Raw genomic sequence first — 17,697 nt, 5'->3', positions numbered from 1 at the left:
CTTCTTCAACAAGCACATGTACAGAGGTGCTTAATGCTCCATTAATGGCAAAGATGGTGTCAGCATGGAAAGGTGTTGTTATGTCAGAGCTATGGTGGAAATCTGGTGAAAACCTTCAAGCATTAACACATTTATGGAAAGCTAGCTGGATGGGTTAGAGGTGTGACAAACACAATTGAAGAATAGAGTGTTGCCTGCTGCCCTTAAAATCATGGCTGGCCCAAGACATTTGGCACCTGAGGCGAACCACAAAATGAGCCACCAGTGAAGAAGGGGCGAGTGAAGATCTCTATTGGGAACAAGGATGGGAAGAGACCAGCAGTGCCTCCTATTCAAAAGAGACCACACAGAGGCGGCATGGTGGAAGTTTGCTGGTGAGGTGGCAGACCTGGCTTCCCAGGAACACACTGCAGCCATTGGCAGCAGTGGCAGAAGCAGTGGGTGATGTATTCCTAGGAGACATGATCTGCTGACCCTGTAGATCCTGCCACCTGAGGTGGTTGCTTCACCTTGCCTCATGGGTTGGCCGGCCCTGCTTACAGTGACGGGCATCCACTTCTTAAGAAGCCCACTGTAGACTTAATGGTGTGTAATAACCATGGACCAGTCAGCAACACCCCTTTCTGGGCAAAGGTGGGTGGTTGTGGAGCAATTGCAGGTATTGCTGGATGTGACTGCTACAATCTGTGTTCAGACCCAGCTTTGGACCTGAATCAGCCTTGGCGGTGCTTATTGTGAGAGGGACAGGGGGGGGAGGGGGAAGAGACCCTGTTATTTTGCTATACTTGTTATCTCAGTGCCTTTTGATGCCTTAGACAATGAGGAGCAGTGGCGTAGCGTGGGGGGTGCAGGGGGGGCCGGCCGCACCGGGCGCAACATCTGGGGGGAGGGTGCACTCGCACTCACAGCTCTCTGCCCCTACCTGGCAGGGGCGCAAATTACTTGCCTTGCCCCGGGTGCTGACAACCCACGCTACACCACTGATGAGGAGTTTGGATTTGGATTTGATATCCCGCTTTATCACTACCCTAGGGAGTCTCAAAGTGGCTAACATTCTCCTTTCCCTTCCTCCCCCACAACAAACACTCTGTGAGGTGAGTGGGGCTGACAGACTTCAGAGAAGTGTGACTGGCCCAGCAGCTGCATGTGGAGGAGCAGGGAATTGAACCCAGTTCACCAGATTACGAGTCCACCACTTTTAACCACTACACCACACTGGCTCCCCATGATACCTGCTTGGAGCATCTCAGTGGGATGGGTATCAGAAACACTGTATTACAATGTTCTGTTCTTATTTTTAGGGCTATGTTCAGAGAGTAGCACTGTTTGAGTGGTCCTTGGACCCCTGGCAGCTGTGCTACGAAATTCTGCAGGGTACTATTCTCTCCCCCCAATGGTATTTAACATTTATATGAAGTCAAATAAAGTGGAGCTGTACTGTACATTTATATGAACCCAAATAAAGTTAAGAGTACTGGTGATACTTTGCCCCCTCCCCCAATTCATGACCACCACCCACAAATTCATATAGATGTTGAACAGCATTGGCAACAGAACTGTGCTTTGCAGAACCCTGGGACTGGGACACAATCCCCCAGCACTACTTTCTGAACATGGCTCCAAAGGTAAATGGAACCACTGCAAAACAATGCCCCCAGCCCCTGTACCACTCGACACTTCTGGTTCAGGGAAGGTTCTGTGGTCGGGTGTTTCAAAAGCAGCTGGGAGCACGAGAAGCAAGAGAAGAGTTGCCCTCCCCCTCTCTTGCTCTCAATGCTGTGTCCCCATCAGGGCCGCCAAGGCCATGACAGGAAGGGCTGGATGAGTGCTTTGCAGATTTCAGTGTGTCCAGAGAAAGAGCGAAGCCCTCTGAGCCTATCATGCAGCTCATCTCTGTTCAGTGAAAAAGCCCTAACAGTGCAGTCTTGTTCTTTGTTTCTTTTTTTAAAAACGTGTTAACTGTACAGCAACCCACTTCTATACTCAGGACACTTCTCCATGGCTGTGCATGTGGTTTCTTTTACTTTAGACAGCTGAAATCATGGGTGCTGACTGCACCCCTCAGGGCATGCGGTTGCTTCCATGTTCCAGAGGCCAGTCTTCCACAGCTGGTGCCATGCCACTGTTCCATCTGCCAAGACGCAGAAAGCGAAGACGTGAGACTTTGGTTGCGGCCGAGTGAATTTGGCTTAAAACAAACGATGGCAGCCCTCTTGCATCTGCTACACTAGTGCAGCAACTTCAAGGGATCTTAGTGACAGTAATGAGCTCTGTTTGTATACCTCCAGGAAGCCTGTCGGTATGCTTTGAAAACACAGTAATTGGAGAATTACATATTGAATGTGAGCACTGTCATGGCTCTTGTCAAAGCTGACAAGTTTCTTTCGGGCAACATGCAGGGTGATCCCATGCATGGCTACGCAGCAGTAAGCCCTGTTGCGTTCAATTGCTCAGTCCCAGGTAAGTGTGCATAGGATGGCAGCCTTATTTATCTGTTTGCCTCACTCAAGGAAATTAGTTTTCCTCTTATCCCTCTTGTTTCGCATCAGAGATGTGGTCCAGGTGGTTGAGTCGAAGCAGGGATGGGAATTAAGTGGGATAGAATGCTGAGCGTCGGTTGGCAGCGCCTCCGCAAACGTCTGCTGTGACAGGCCAGCAGCAGCTCCCAGGGATGATTAGAAGAAGCTTGCCTCCAGAAGCAGAAGCTGAAGGCTACAGAAAATCAGGCCGACAATGCCGGCTGATGGAAGAGGGAGGCCGTGCCTGATTACTGCTCCTGTCCTGGTTTCCTCTTGCCCTGCCTTTGCCCAGGCCCTTGGAGTGGGGAACGGAGAATCTGCTAGTAGGAATGGAAGGTTCTGTCAATTTTGGTCCCTTCAGTTTTTTCATTTCCCCATTTTTAAAAATAAAAAAATATTAATTTTTCATTTGCAGATTTAACAAGCAGAAGACAAAGAGAAAAGAAAAGAGGAAATAAAATTTAAGTGGGAAAAGAGGGAAGAGAAATAAATGATAATAAATAATAATAATAATAATAATAATAATAATAATAATAATAATAATAATAATAAAAAAAAAAACCAATATAAACAATAATTATAGACTGCTCCCAGATCACATTGCAGATACAGTGACCATCACTATGGTAAGATTTTTCAAATTTCCACATTTCTGCAGCAATTTGCAATTTTTCCTTTTAAAAAATCCTCATGAAAATTCACCAGCATTTTATAGCAAATTTCTCCCAACAGGCGCATTTTGTGTCTGCAGTTTTGATGCAGACAAATGTAAGCATTTTTAAAAGCCATTTCATAAAGCCTTTTAAAAAGCCATTTCTCCTAATAAGATGCATCTTTGTATATATTTTTTCACCAATATAATATGTTTATGTACATTTTTGCCCACATTATGCATTTTTTTAAAGATTGCTTGCTTGGTTGGAGAGCTGCATTGCAGGATGTGAATAAGCACACATTCTGAAGGAGGGTCGTGTTTCATTTCCCATATAGTTTAGGAAACTGCAAATTTGATAAATTCTCTTTAAATGGGAGCGGAACTTTATTTCGTTCCCAGCCCTCTCTACCAGGACCTGGAGATTCACTCCCCCTTTCTTGCTCTAGATTTCTGTCAGCTACATTGGCAGAGATGATGCTGGCAGAATAGACATCCTAATTTAGGAAACCTCCGACTCCCCTGGCTACAGAGCTACAATTCTTGGAGTAGTTTAAAACCAATCTGTATTCCCAGGGAACTCGGGCATCTGTAGCTAAAGTTTCCAGGATTCTTTAGGGGAAGCCATGGCTGCTTACTATGGTCTGATACTGCTTTGAATGTATAGTCATGCTCCCCCAAATCAGCCTCTGAGGGAAGTCTGGCACCCACAAAATCATGACAGAATAAAATATTGGAAGCGGAATAAGGTTTGTGCAGGAACAAATGGACTCCTACAAACTCATCCAGGTCTTCATTTGTTTTCAGCTATGGTTGCCCAGGTTGACAGTGATGGGGATGATTATTGTACAGCCAGAGAACTGACAGCCCTGTCAAAAGTAAGTTCTGGAAGTCTTCCTTTCCCTTCTGCTCCATGCCCCAGATTGCAATGAGAGCAGCTGCTTCCTAGTTCAGACTTCTGTGATCGAGGAGTCGGCTTTGATCTCTCACCAATAAACAAATAAAGGAAAAGCTGCTTCAGTGGATGGAAACAGTTTCGTATCCAGGTAACCATGTCCTTTCCTCATTGATCACTATGGTAACCCGACTCCCTCCTTCTGCTCCCTCGAAATGAGACAAGCATGTTTCACAGATAACAGGGAGGGAGAATCTTTGATTTTGCTAATCCATTCCTTGACTCCTCAGCAGTGAACGGTCAACCTCTGTTTCTAATAAGGGGTTTGAACTGAAATCACTTCAAAACAAACACATGCGCCACACACAGTTCAGGCGAAAAGGAATCAAAGTGACTGAGAATGTTGTTTGGTGAACATTAGGTCTGTCACACAGACATCGGTATCGTACACTTGACATCCACTTGAGGACAGGCTCCTGAATGTGCAAATTGGCAGAAGAAGAAGAAGAAGAAGAAGAAGAAGAAGAAGAAGAAGAAGAAGAAGAAGAAGAAGAAGAAGGGCAACAACAACGACGTTTCTGAAACCATGGGAAAATTTTGTCCTTCTGGTGTGTGATCTTTGTGGGCGCATGTAGAAAACATGCAGCTCTCTCACTTGCTGTCCAGCATTGTCACAGACGATTAGGCACAGGCACACAAGCTCAGATAACTCGGAAAGTTTGCAAAGAACTAAAGATGAGCTTGCATGATCATCAGAATCATGCGGTCACTCAATAAATTTGTTCTTGGATCTGCTGCCCATTGGGCAGGAAAGAGAATTTTTCCAAACGATACCTGATGTGGTGGTGTTGTTGTTGTTGCTGCTGCTGCTGCCAAACAAAACACTAACCCCTCACCCACCCCAGTTTAACAGACTATAGATTGCTTAATCAGCCAAAGGTTTAGAGAGTATAGAGAGATATATAGAGAGAGTATATATAGAGAGAGTATAGAGAGATGTTTTCACCTGGTACCTAAATATCTAAAATGATGGTGCCAGGCACGCCTCCCTGTAGAAAGAGAGACCATGGAAAACACCCCCCCCCCAAAAAAAAATTTTGGGGACCCTTATAATGGAATTTGTTGCCACAGGACACATTGACAGCCATTGACACAGATGAATGAAAGGATGCCTCTCCGCAGCAGTTAGTCTTCATGATGGGGAAATGGAACTTCCAAGTTCACAGGTAATATTTCTCTCTGGATACCAGACACTGGGCTGTCCTTTTCATGTCCTGCTTGTGGGCTTCTGGAAGCTTCTGCCTGGCCAGTTTTTTTTTTTTTTTTAATAAATTTTAAATTAAATTTTCCATTTTAACATCCCAATCAAATCACATCATATATTCCGAATTCTACAAATTATTCAATAATTAAACAATTCAAATATTATGCCAATGGAATTTGCTGCCAAGGAGTGTGGTGGAGTCTCCTTCTTTGGAGGTCTTTAAGCAGAGGCTTGACAACCATATGTCAGGAGTGCTCTGATGGTGTTTCCTGCTTGGCAGGGGGTTGGACTCGATGGCCCTTGTGGTCTCTTCCAACTCTATGATTCTATGAAATTTTTCGGGGAGACTTCACCATTCTCTGAGGCCAGAGGGGATCTGATCAACTCATACTTCTACTGCTTCTCATATTCATTTCTGATGGTTTCCATAAGTCATTCCGATGGTAATCCTCATTATTTTCCACAGCCTCTGAGTTCTTCCAACAAGGGAGATAAATCAAACAATATGTTTCTGTGTGGTTTTATATCCAGGATTCCCCTATATAGGTTTGCAGCATCTCTTCACAGGTTGGTGTTTCTGCCAAATCAGTCCAAGAATCCTCCCATTACATGCAGATGCAGATGTCCAGTCTATTCTGTCCAGATAAAATCCAATCAAGGCATCCACCCCATACTTTTCCCAAACCAGTTGTCATTCAAATGTTAGCCTTTCCAGGGAAGGGTTTTAGTTAAAAATACAAACAGAATATTGAAGACTCACCTCCCCCTATGACTATACACTTTAACAACAAACTGGTCTGCACTTCTGTCCATAATGGCGGCCAATTAAGATTGGATCACAAATCCCAGGCAGTCATCCTGAGTTCTTTGGCATCTCTCCAGTTGTTAATGAGATGTTGCTTCTATGCCAATATCATAAATCAAACCAGGAAATCTTTTTCCAACAAGCCAAAAGTCAAAATCCTTAGTTTTTTGTTTAAAATAATTATTGTCTCCACACAGTTGATAATTGTTAAACCCATATTATATCAATAAATACCAAACTTTTTCAATCTCACTTGCTTCACAGTTAATCAAGTAGCCGGACCTTCTAAAGGGGATTTTGCTGAGTAGCATAGTAAAATAAAGTATAATGAAAACAATAAAGCTCTCACACACCCCTTTCCATTCAGCATACCTCCAAGCAGATAATAGTCCTTCTTCCGATCAAATCCTTTTTTAGCACCTCAGTGGCTGGTAATTAGCAGAATATTTCCCCCCCTTCTCACTCAGAGCATGTCCATAACTTAAATCCAATTTTTCATCTTAGAAAGTGGAAGTTTGTCGCTCATGGAGACAGCTTTGGAGAGTTGCCAAGAAACTCACTGTGCTATGCATCCAGCGCTCCCTGGCCCCTCATTCCTTCTGAATTTGGGGCCAGGTGTTGGACAAACTGCGGATGAGACTGCCCCCCGAACCTGGGGGGTTGGAAGGCTGATTACTCCCATCTCAGCCTCTAACTACCAGTGCAAGCAGCTGCGATGGAATTTCAGCCATCTTGGTGGCGACAAGCAGGAAGTCTCTGTGTTCTGCCTGGCCACTTTTGGAAGCCATGGCGCTGGGCTACATGGACCTTTTGGCTTGATGTAGCAGGAATCTATTTATGCAGCATTTTAGATGCAGGAGAGGGAATTGCATGTTTAAATGTTCTCCTACAGAAAACAACCTCCCTGTATATGGAAGACCAACATCTTGAGGAGAAGCTAGTCAGGAACCCAACTGCCTTGACTTCTGGACATTGTCTTAACTTCTGTTATATGGGAACCACTCTGGAAATAGTTGTAAACAGAAACATAGAAATGCCTTAAATGAGATGTTGTGTGTGTGTTGGGTAGGGAAATAGGTTAACAATATCTTCTGGTATACCAGAAGGCAGCACGTCTTCATTAAGCTCTGACTCAACAAGGAATTGATAACCTGATGCAAAGTAGGATATACAGTACATATAATTACTACTTTTTTGAAAGTAAAGTGCTGTGTTTTCAGCTGGGATCTCTGACCAGAATGTGGATGATGCTGTGCTTGATCTTGTAGTAGCTGACCTGATTTTTACAGACCTATCATTTTGTGTGTTGTAAAACACCATGATCTACAGATGAATAGAAAGAAAGTGACAGGATACTTATATTTTGGCCAGTTCCTGTTTCAAATGCAGCTTTATAGGGTCAGATGAAATCTTATTGGTCCTCATGTAATTTCAATTCTGCTGGACCAAGAACTATAAGAACTCATTAGTTATCTGCAGTGTTGTTGTTGCTTATTAAATTTATATACTGTCCTCCATTCGAAGACCACAAGTCTGTTTACAATATAAAAACACAAAATGAAACCACAAAACACATACAGTAACATAATAGTAAAACAAAAAACATAATACAAAAAGCCCGCACCATATCTCCAAGGCCATAGGTTGTTTAATCAGCCAAAGGCCTGGGTGAAGAAAAACGTTTTCACCTGGTGTTTAAAGATAAATAGTGAAGGTTTCAGGTGAGCATCCCTGGGGAGAGCACTCCACAAATGGGGAGCCACTGCAGAAAAGGCCCTGTTCTTGTGCTGTCACTCTCTGGACCACTTGTGCAGGAGGCACCTGAAGAAGGTTAGTTTATCTGGGGTTTAAGGCATTATCTGGTTAGTTTATCTGGGGTTAGTTTATCTGAATTTTAAGGGTTTTAAAGTTAGTTTATCTGGGGTTTAAGGCTGGTTTTAGGTCAAAACCAGCAATTTGAATGGGGCCTGGAAACTGATTGGCAGATAATGCAGTTGGGCCAGGATCGGTGTAACACGCTTAAATTATGTTGCCCTGGTGAGCAACCTGGTTGCTGAATTCTGCACCAGCTGAAGTTTCTAACTGTCTTCAGAGGCAGCCCCATGTGTTGCAGTAATCTAATCTAGAGGTTGTTGTTGTTTAGTCATTTAGTCGTGTCCGTCTCTTCGTGACTCCCTGGACCAGAGCACGCCAGGCACTTCTGTCTTCCACTGCCTCCCGCAGTTTGGTCAAACTCATGCTGGTAGCTTCGAGAACACTGTCCAACCATCTCATCCTCCGTCGTCCCCTTCTCCTTGTGCCCTCCATCTTTCCCAGCACCAGTGACTTCTCCAGGGAGTCTTCTCTTCTCATGAGGTGGCCAAAGTACTGGAGCCTCAGCTTCACGATCTGTCCTTCCAGTGAGCACTCAGGGCTGATTTCCTTCAGAATGGATGCGTTTGATCTTCTTGCAGTCCATGGGACTCTCAAGAGTCTCCTCCAGCACCATAATTCAAAAGCATCCATTCTTCGGTGATCAGCCTTCTTTATGGTCCAGCTCTCACTTCCATACATCACTACTGGGAAAACCATAGCTTTAACTATACGGACCTTTGATTGGCAAGGTGACGTCTCTACTTCTCAAGATGCTGTCTAGGCCTGTCATTGCCCTTCTCCCAAGAAGCAGGCGTCTTTTAATTTCGTGGCTGCTGTCACGAAATCTAGAGGTTACCTTGTGTTATTACGGTAGCAGAAGAGCAAACGGGGCAGCGGTTCGCTCTCCTTGCATCCTGCATGGGGAGGCCGGTGGCATGCTGAGTAGAGTGCCTAAGAGCATTGATTTTAAAATGTAATACTAATGCAACAACAACAACAACAACAACAACAACAACAACAACAACAACAACAACAGTACTACTAGCAGTGATGGTATGATGTCACAATTCAGAATGTGCAAAGTGCTTTACGTGCGTTTTGTCAGCAATCCTGGCAACAGCCTGGAAAGATGAGTTGCTATTCCCATTTCCTTATTGTGAGATGTGTGTGTGTATCAAGAGATCTTGCCTAAGGCTTTGTGCATCCACAACTCTTGTCTTTTAGTTCTGTGTTGCACTAGCCATATAAAACACATGCACGTTGTGTACATAAAATACTGCTCAGCTAAGGTGGCCAATTATGCAGAGCCAAAAAGGGGGCACAAATTGGCAGAGCAGTTGCATATGGTACTTTGCACAGAAAGACACAATTATTATAATTTAGACAGTGATGCAATACATCTCACCACAACAGGAGAGCAGACTCCTGTGCCTGCTCAGTGTTTTGACTGTTCATGGTCTCCAGCTTTACCTTTTTATGGCACAGCCAGTGCTTTTTTTTCCTAAAAAAATGTTCAGGGGTACTCTCATTCTGACTCAGGAAAATCACCATTTTATAGTTCAAATCGGGGAAAATAAATACAGTAAATGGACAAAAGTACTAAGATTCACAAAATGTTTAGGCGTACCCCTGCGTACCCCCCCGGAAAAAGCACTGGGTATAGCCATTTAAACTCGCCATTCAAATAGGGTACATCTTCACAGAGAGGACTGTTCTCTGACATCCCTACAAAATAGAGGACGGTCATGTGCAAAATAGGGCACATGGCCACTCTTTGCTGGGGCAAATCTGTGCTACAAACTTAAATTGGTTTAATTGTTGATAAATATATTAGGAATCTTGGAAACTGAAGTTCCCGTATAAGGGTGAGCATAGGAGCCAACTCCTAGGAGCCAAGGTCCCTTCAGCCCCCATAAAATATTTGAGGGGGCTGCCCCCCACAAGTTGATGGGCATTGCCATTCAAATGGTGTGTGCGTGCTGCACCTTGTGGTCACTTATGCCTCTCCCCCCCCCCCCAATATTTTGTTCATTGTGGCACCCTGGGGTGTTAGTGATCTCTCTCACAGAAGTCTCAGCAATCTACAGTATCCCCAAGATACCGGGGGGGGGGATTATTTGGGGGGGAGCCTGAAAACTTAAACAGGTGTAAATCCCATATAATTTGGAGGTCTACAAACATATGATGCATTCTGTGGACAGCCCTTAACTTCCTTCCTTCTTCCTTCTTCTGGCTTCAAATCTATTTTGAGGAATACCGCCGTTGGCTTTGCTGAAGAGTGGCACAGTATGGTGCTTTCAACCCACCTTTTAAATAAAGCAAGACAATGATTTGCTTTTTAAAATAAAGTAAGGAGCCCATATTCTTTATAGCCAGTTTATTGCTTTTGCAAAGTATTGATCTCTCACAAGGGATGGCAAATGCTTCGGTAGGCAAGGTGGAGTTACTATTGAGCTGTTTTACCGTTGGTAAAAGAGATGCCATTAAGATGAGTGTAAGAAAATAGGAACATGGGGGCATTTTAAGCAGAAATAATAAAGCTCTTTAATGCCTCCAATGCAACTCTAAAGATAATATGAAGTGATGAGCTCTGCAGTCAATGAATTTTATGATCTGTGCAATGCTACTGAAAGCATTAATATGGAAACTAATAGTGTAGCATAGAGCAATCAAATCTACAGCTGCTGTAAAGTTTCACAGAAGCCAGTGTAGAGCTGGTGATGTGCTACAGCTATAGAATGAATTTTCCCTTCCATTGGCAACAGTCAGAGGTGCTGTGGGGTACTGGACCAGCCCCCTCCCCCTGACCACTTTCCCAGCTCTTAAGGCCACAGCAGTTCCTAACTATCTACAGACAGGAGTGGCTGGGATGTCAATAACCACTTGCTTTTACGTCTTCTGGACTGGACATGTATGGCTATGCCATACAGATAGGCTGGTTACATATATTTGGACCAGTATATATTTACCACTATTGATTTATCGTTACATTTACATCCCACCTTTCGTCCAAGCAGCTCAAGGTGGAACATGTGGTTCTCCCCTCATTTAATCCCCACAACAACCCTGTGAGGTAGGTTAGGCTGAGAGAATATGACTGGCCCGAGGTCACCCAGTGAGATCCATGGCTGAGTGGGGATTCAAACCCTGGTCTCCTGGTCTCCTTGTCTGACATGCTAACCATGACACTACACACTTCTTTGCAAGGTTGCCATGCAGATCCATTTGGGCCAGGACCATTCATTCCTGATCCCACCCAAAGTGTCCCATCTTGGTCAACATTTGTTAGTGAGAATTGTCTTCTGATGCCTCTGAATCCCCCCCCCCCTGCTGTTTTTTGCTTCCTGTTCCCTGCTTGCTTAGCTTTCTCAGGCACCTCCGAAGGTGATGTGTTAACCAGAATAATTTGACTTCCCTAATTCAATATTAGAATTGCCATGGAAACCTCTTAGCAACACGGAGGAATAACATGGCTCCAAAAGATAACCATAGGAAGCTCACATGGGGAAGAAATGTTACTTATACATTCCAGCCTCTGGGCAACAAAAACAGCAATTGCAACCCCCAGTATCATTTTTTGGCTTTATAGCAAAACAACTCTCTTTCAGAATCCTCATACTCCCTCAGCAACTTTTTGCAATGAAATTTTGCATCTGCAATTAATTAATAATATTAATAGTATTAGCTGCTAACTCCACCTCATTTTCTGATACTGACAAAGCAGCATGTTTTCTTGTCTCTGGTCATCAGGCAGGCACCATACACACAAATTATCCTCTAATTGTCTTAGTAATTATGCCTTTTTTAAAATTAAAACACACACACACACATGTTAATGGGAGGGACCAGAGATGGAGCCTGGGATGGGAGAGATAGCAAAGTCTCTGGGCTAATAGGATAGATCTGCTCCTGTGAATAGCAGGCAGGTTGGGTTGAGCCAGAAGAGCCAGAGGTTTTTTATGAGTCAGACCGTCGGTCCAGCTAGATTAATACTGACCACACTGATTGGCAGCAGTTCTCCGGACTTTGGGCAGGAGTCTCTCCCAGTCTCCACCTGGAGATGCCAGGGGGGATTATCATCACTGACCAGGAGAGGTCTGAAACGTCTTTTACTCTGACTTACTTAAATCCAGATGGCTCCAACTCTTACATAGCAAAATCAGATCCATTGGTATTGACTTGTTGGAGCACTTTTATAATTCAAGTGAGCAATATATTTATCTCAATATTCATACCAGATTAAGGGACACTGAAAAACAAAACATTGAGTCAGCTGTAAATAAAATTTGCTCCCCCAAGTTCTATGGTTTAAATACAACAGATAACAGTGTCACTTATATCTCAAAATTAGTAATTCCAGTCCTACCCAAGGACTTTATGTCAGCCCAATGGAATATTTCCCCCTCAGCTTTTGTCAAGGGCAGATATTCAAACACCCCCAGAAATGATAGATATTGCGGATGTTCTTTGAATGTGCCAGACACTGTAAAACATATCATTTTCTACTGTCCATTGTACAACCAGCTGTGTAAACACGTGTTATCCTACTTTTTGGGGTAGTCTAACATCATGACACAGTGAAAATACAGTGGTATCTCTGGTTAAGAACTTAATTAGTTCTGGAGGTCCGTTCTTAACCTGAAACTGTTCTTAACCTGAAGCACTACTTTAGTTAATGGGGCCTCCTGCTGCCGCCACGCTGCCACCGCACGATTTCTGTTATTATCCTGAAGCAAAGTTCTTAACCCGAGGTACTATTTTTGGGTTAGCGGAGTCTGTAACCTGAAGCGTATGTAACCTGAAGTCTCTGTAGCCCGAGGTACCACTGTATAAGATTCTATCTGTCTGACATTAAGCCAGAAGTGACTGCAAGGGTGGCTTGGTTTTTGTCAATAGTATAATAGTATCTCTTAGAGTAGCGAATGTCACCATATAGCGGGGGGAAATTTCGATGAAAATCCTCGTTATTACATATTTTACATGGCTGTTTATTTGTATATATTTTAATTTTTATATATACTGTATGGATGTTTTATGATGGACTGTATTTGTAACGCCTAATAAAGGTTTGGCTAAGTAAGCAAGCAAGCAAGCAAGCAAGCCAGCCAGCCAGCCAGCCAGCCGGTGGGGATTGAACCTGCGACCTCCTGCATGTACCCACTGCCAATGCCACCTCCATTTCCTTCCAGCCATTGGAGTTTTCGCTTTGCTCTCTGAGGAGGAGCAAGCAAGGAACTTCAGACGTGGCTGTTTCCCTTGCAGTAGAGGGTGAAATGGTTCACTGTTACTGAGCTCAGTGACCTAGTCATCTTACACACACGTGTGGGCTATGCAGCTCAAGAACAGGGCCGTCTTAAGCATATCTGGCACCGTGGTGCAAAGCTCCCTCCTGTGCCCCCCTCCCCATTTCCCAGAGTTTTTTAGGGAGGACGGTGCTGCCACCAGGGCTGGAGGAGGCAGGCAGTGGCTGAAGGGCAGCTCCTCCAGCGGGGAAGAAGCGGAAGCCTCCTGGCTCAGCTGGCCGCTTCGTGCCACGGTGGCCATGGCAGACAGAGGCTCCGGGTGTGGCGCTGCTTCGGCACGGCATGGCGAGGGTGGCAAGCTGATGATGGGAGGCACCGTGTCCAGCCCCCGCCTCTTCCCTGGCGCCCTCTGGAACTTGCCACTAGCCACTAGCCTCTATGGGTAAGACGCCCTTGCTCAAGAACGTGCACTAAATGAAAAAGTAGAAGCTGACTTAAAAAATAATAATCCTTCAACCAACTCAGATTTCTAGACTTTGCACACAAAAAATCTGGCAAGTGGCCCAGACATCAAAACAAAACAAAAAACAAACCCTAAACAGTCAGTGACCTTTTTTCTGGCTGATGGACAACCCTATTTTCAGATTTTGTTCTAATGCTAACACACACGCACACAGACACACACACACACGTATCCTTAACACCTTCCTTCCAGCGTGCTAAGTGCTACATCTGATATTTTAGGAAAACATGGAAGAGCCATTATTTCAGGTGCATCTCACAGAGGAGAACTGGGAAAGAAACCATTTGATTTTTAACCTGCTAAAAACAGGTTAAAGCATTGAGGGTGGCCACCTCAGTTCTAGATATTAGTAGCCAGTAGTTGCTCATGCAATACATGCGTTTAGTTCTTACTCTTCTGAAGTAGGTAACATAACATCATAATAATAATAATAATAATAATAATAATAATAATAATAATAATAATAATGGGCAATGTTTAAGTAGGCAAATGTATTGTGTGAATAAGACAATATATGATGTCAGCCAACCTGGAGGACCATGACCGTCCTTCTTGATTACATACCATCCAATTCACATGTTATATTTCTAGCAGAAGCCGCTAGTACTCTTGAATCTGCTTTCAGCTGTAAGACCTCTGCATGTTAAAAGCATACAGAAAGGAGCAATTCCCTGTGCGCATGGAGATTACAAGACACTTTTATTTCAAAACATCAGTGCCACAGGCACTCCTTCCCTTTTGTCTCTTTCCTTGCACTCCATTTGTCAAGCACTGGTTGATCTGTATGCATTATTAGTAGTTCTCACTTCATCATGTCTTTTAGAGAAGGATTTTATAGACATTTAAGGTAATTGAATTAGGTCTCTCTTTAACTGTGTACACTAAACAGATACATATATGGACAGGTGGTTGCATGCTGCCTTCTTGTGGATGGAAATAAGTTAGAGATGGAACGGAAGTTCAGGAAGGCCCTTGGCCAGTGCTGGTTGGATCTCTCCTGTCTTTTCCACTCTGGATGGGTTTCCTACTGGTTTCTCTCCTGGACTTCTTTGCCACTTTTGAAACTTAGCAGAAACTTAGTAGTAGAAAAGTCCAAATGGTCTGCTAGGAGAGCAGTGCTGCCAACTCCGACAATGATTAGTTAGTCCATTGCTGTCATTATCAAACACTGTTGAGTGATCAGGAGTTCTTTGGACTACAGTATCGGTTGGGATGGCATTGGCTTCTCAGTCACCTGACACGGGGTACTTGCCAGAACACAGTTTTACTGACGAGTTCAATAGCATAATGGCCAGTTAGTGGATGACGTGTCCTAGTCATAGAATCACAGAAACATAAAATTGTAGAGTCATCTTGTCCAACCCCTGCAATGCAAGACTCTCAACTAAATCAGACATGTCAGGTGGCCATCCAACTTCTGCTTAAAATCCTCCAAGGTGGGAGAGCCTACCACCTTCTGAGGGCTGTGGTCCCAACACATTTTTGAGGGGGCGTGACCAGGTGCCCCCACGACAGGCTCCCTCATCAGAGCCTGACTCTGGCACGAGGGAGCTGTGGGGGCAACTTCCTCATGCAACAGCCCAATGCCACCAGCCTCAGCTGCCACCCACTCTCCTTGGCTATGGCGTTCATGCCTGGGCACAGCTCTGTTCCCAGGTCAGGTCTGACCTGGGGGCAGAGAGCAAGAGGAGGGTCGGCGGCAGCTTCTTGTCCCTCTGCTCACCTGGACTGTGGCGAAGGAGGGAGCTGCATGAGATCTTGCTGGAAGCTGTTGCCTCTGCCACTTCTCTGCCTCCATTGGGGCGTCCACAGGGGAACTGTCTCTTGGGCTTCCACTTCATGAAGCAGCTACCTCCACCTGCCTCATGGGTGGGCCGGCCCTGCTGTGCATGCTTCACATTAGAAGCCCTCCACTTTATCAAACGCCCTCCATACACTTGGTGGGGGATTCAGCGCCCACCAGAGGAATCTGCTGCTATCAGGTTGACCATGTTCAGCCCCTGACTTCTAAAGTAGCTCCTCTCTTCTATGGGGTGGGTGGGCTGCAGACTCTGCCTGGAGGCTGCTCATTGCACAGCACTCTACAGGTTCCCAGTTTAACCAGCCAACAAGCCCCCCTGGGGAAGCCTCTGTTCCATTTCTTCTGCAGCCATTGCTGGAACCGGTTTCTTTCCCCCAACAATTGCAACCCTGCTGCCTTTGCAAAAGGCAAGCCAGAGCAGATTTCAGTCTCTGGATGATTTCCTGACAGCAAAGGATAACATTTTATGCTACATGAGAACAGAATAGGTGGTATAGGCTGTGACTGATCACAAGAACTGTGCAGCTAATGATCATGAAGCTGATGGAAGAAGGGGCCAGGGAGGGTGGTGGTTCTTTCTTCTCTTTTACCTTTTCCTAATGTGAGGCAGAAGAGCAATGAAAGCAAGGCAGAGTGCTCAATAATAGAAAACTGGTACTGGCCACCCTGAAGCAAACTGTCACACATCCAATCAGAGGCAGCAGATGTCACTGAAATATATGTCACTTATCTGCCAGGGCTTCTTTGTGCCAGGGTGATTTGTCAAAAAAAACCGCTACAAAAACCTGACAGCAGTACAAAGCACACTATATGGCAGTTTGATCATAAATAGCTTCTTTTGTGACAACAAGTTCCCAAAGCAAGGTGGAGGAAAAAACAACACCCATACTGTATGACAAATCAGCTTGCATTGTGTTTGCCTCGTTCTAATTAGCAGCCTTGTCCTAAGGCAAAAGGAACCTCCAGCCCATGAGCAGAGAAATCCTGTTCTAGTTTTTTCTCTCATTACTGCTTCCTTCTCAGCAGAAGAGACGGGTTTCACTCTTCCATAGCAGGCAGATCAAACCAACCAATATGAACAAAACACTTTCAGCTCACAGGGCTCCAAAGATCCAGTGGAGGAACTTCATGCTCCGGGGCTGGGGTGGAGAGCAGGCAGGGGCGGGGCTGGCGTGCGTCCCAGGGACGTGGCACGCCGCCTGCAGGGGTGTGGCGTGTGTCCTGGGGGGCGTGGTGCCCAGCGTGGGCAGGGGGGGCAGCTGCGATGGCACCCCACCAGGATTGCTCTGCTCCCCCCCACTCCTCTTCCTCTACCAGTGCAAAGATCCCACCCAAATGGTTTACAGTTTTCCATTGGTGGGCACTTTTCTTTAGTTACGTAAAGAATTGAACCTGTTCTTCCTAACAAGAAACGTGCATTGAAGGAAACTTGTGACAGGAAGTGAAAAGCAAGGGCACCATTTCAGGTGTGCTGAGGGAAGAGACTTTGGGGGCGAGAGGAGATTCCAAATTCCATTCTTTGATCATATCACGAAGGTGAAATTGCAACACACACTGCATTTGCTGCAGTTACTTTAAAACTTACACACGCTAACAGCAACATTTTAAGCACCAACAAGACCCCCTCCCTTTTGGTTTTGAAGCCAAGCTTGCATGCTCACTATACATTTAAGGCACACCCTCGCTCCAAAGAATTCTGGAAACTGTCAATCATCCCCTCACAGAGCTATGACTCCCAGCATTCTTAACAAACTTCAGTTCCCATGGTTCTTTGCACCCTGCATGCGCTTTAACTGTACGGAGAATATGGAGCCAAAGTGATTTTTGCCTTCTGTGTGCATCTCAAAAGTATGAGCAGAGCTGTGCATGCTCTAAAAAATGTTTTAAATCTGCACTCTGAACATATTAGTCCATTCTGCTTTTGCCTAACTTATTCTTCCATTTCTACTGTTCTGTATAGTTTGTTTCACGTTGCCAAACTTGGGGTTCAGGCAGGAGCCATAATCCACTTCAGGGATTCCGACAGGCATTGCTCATGCAGTTCCAAGCATCTATTTGCAACCCAAAAGGGTAAGTTAACATGCTCAGAAAGAAGGACAGAAAAAGCTTTCGCTCCTGAATTCTGCACATGCTGTGGTAAT

Source organism: Podarcis muralis, chromosome 6, assembly GCF_964188315.1.
Source record: "Podarcis muralis chromosome 6, rPodMur119.hap1.1, whole genome shotgun sequence".
NCBI lineage: Eukaryota > Metazoa > Chordata > Lepidosauria > Squamata > Lacertidae > Podarcis > Podarcis muralis.
Note: the sequence above shows the minus strand (reverse complement) of the source record.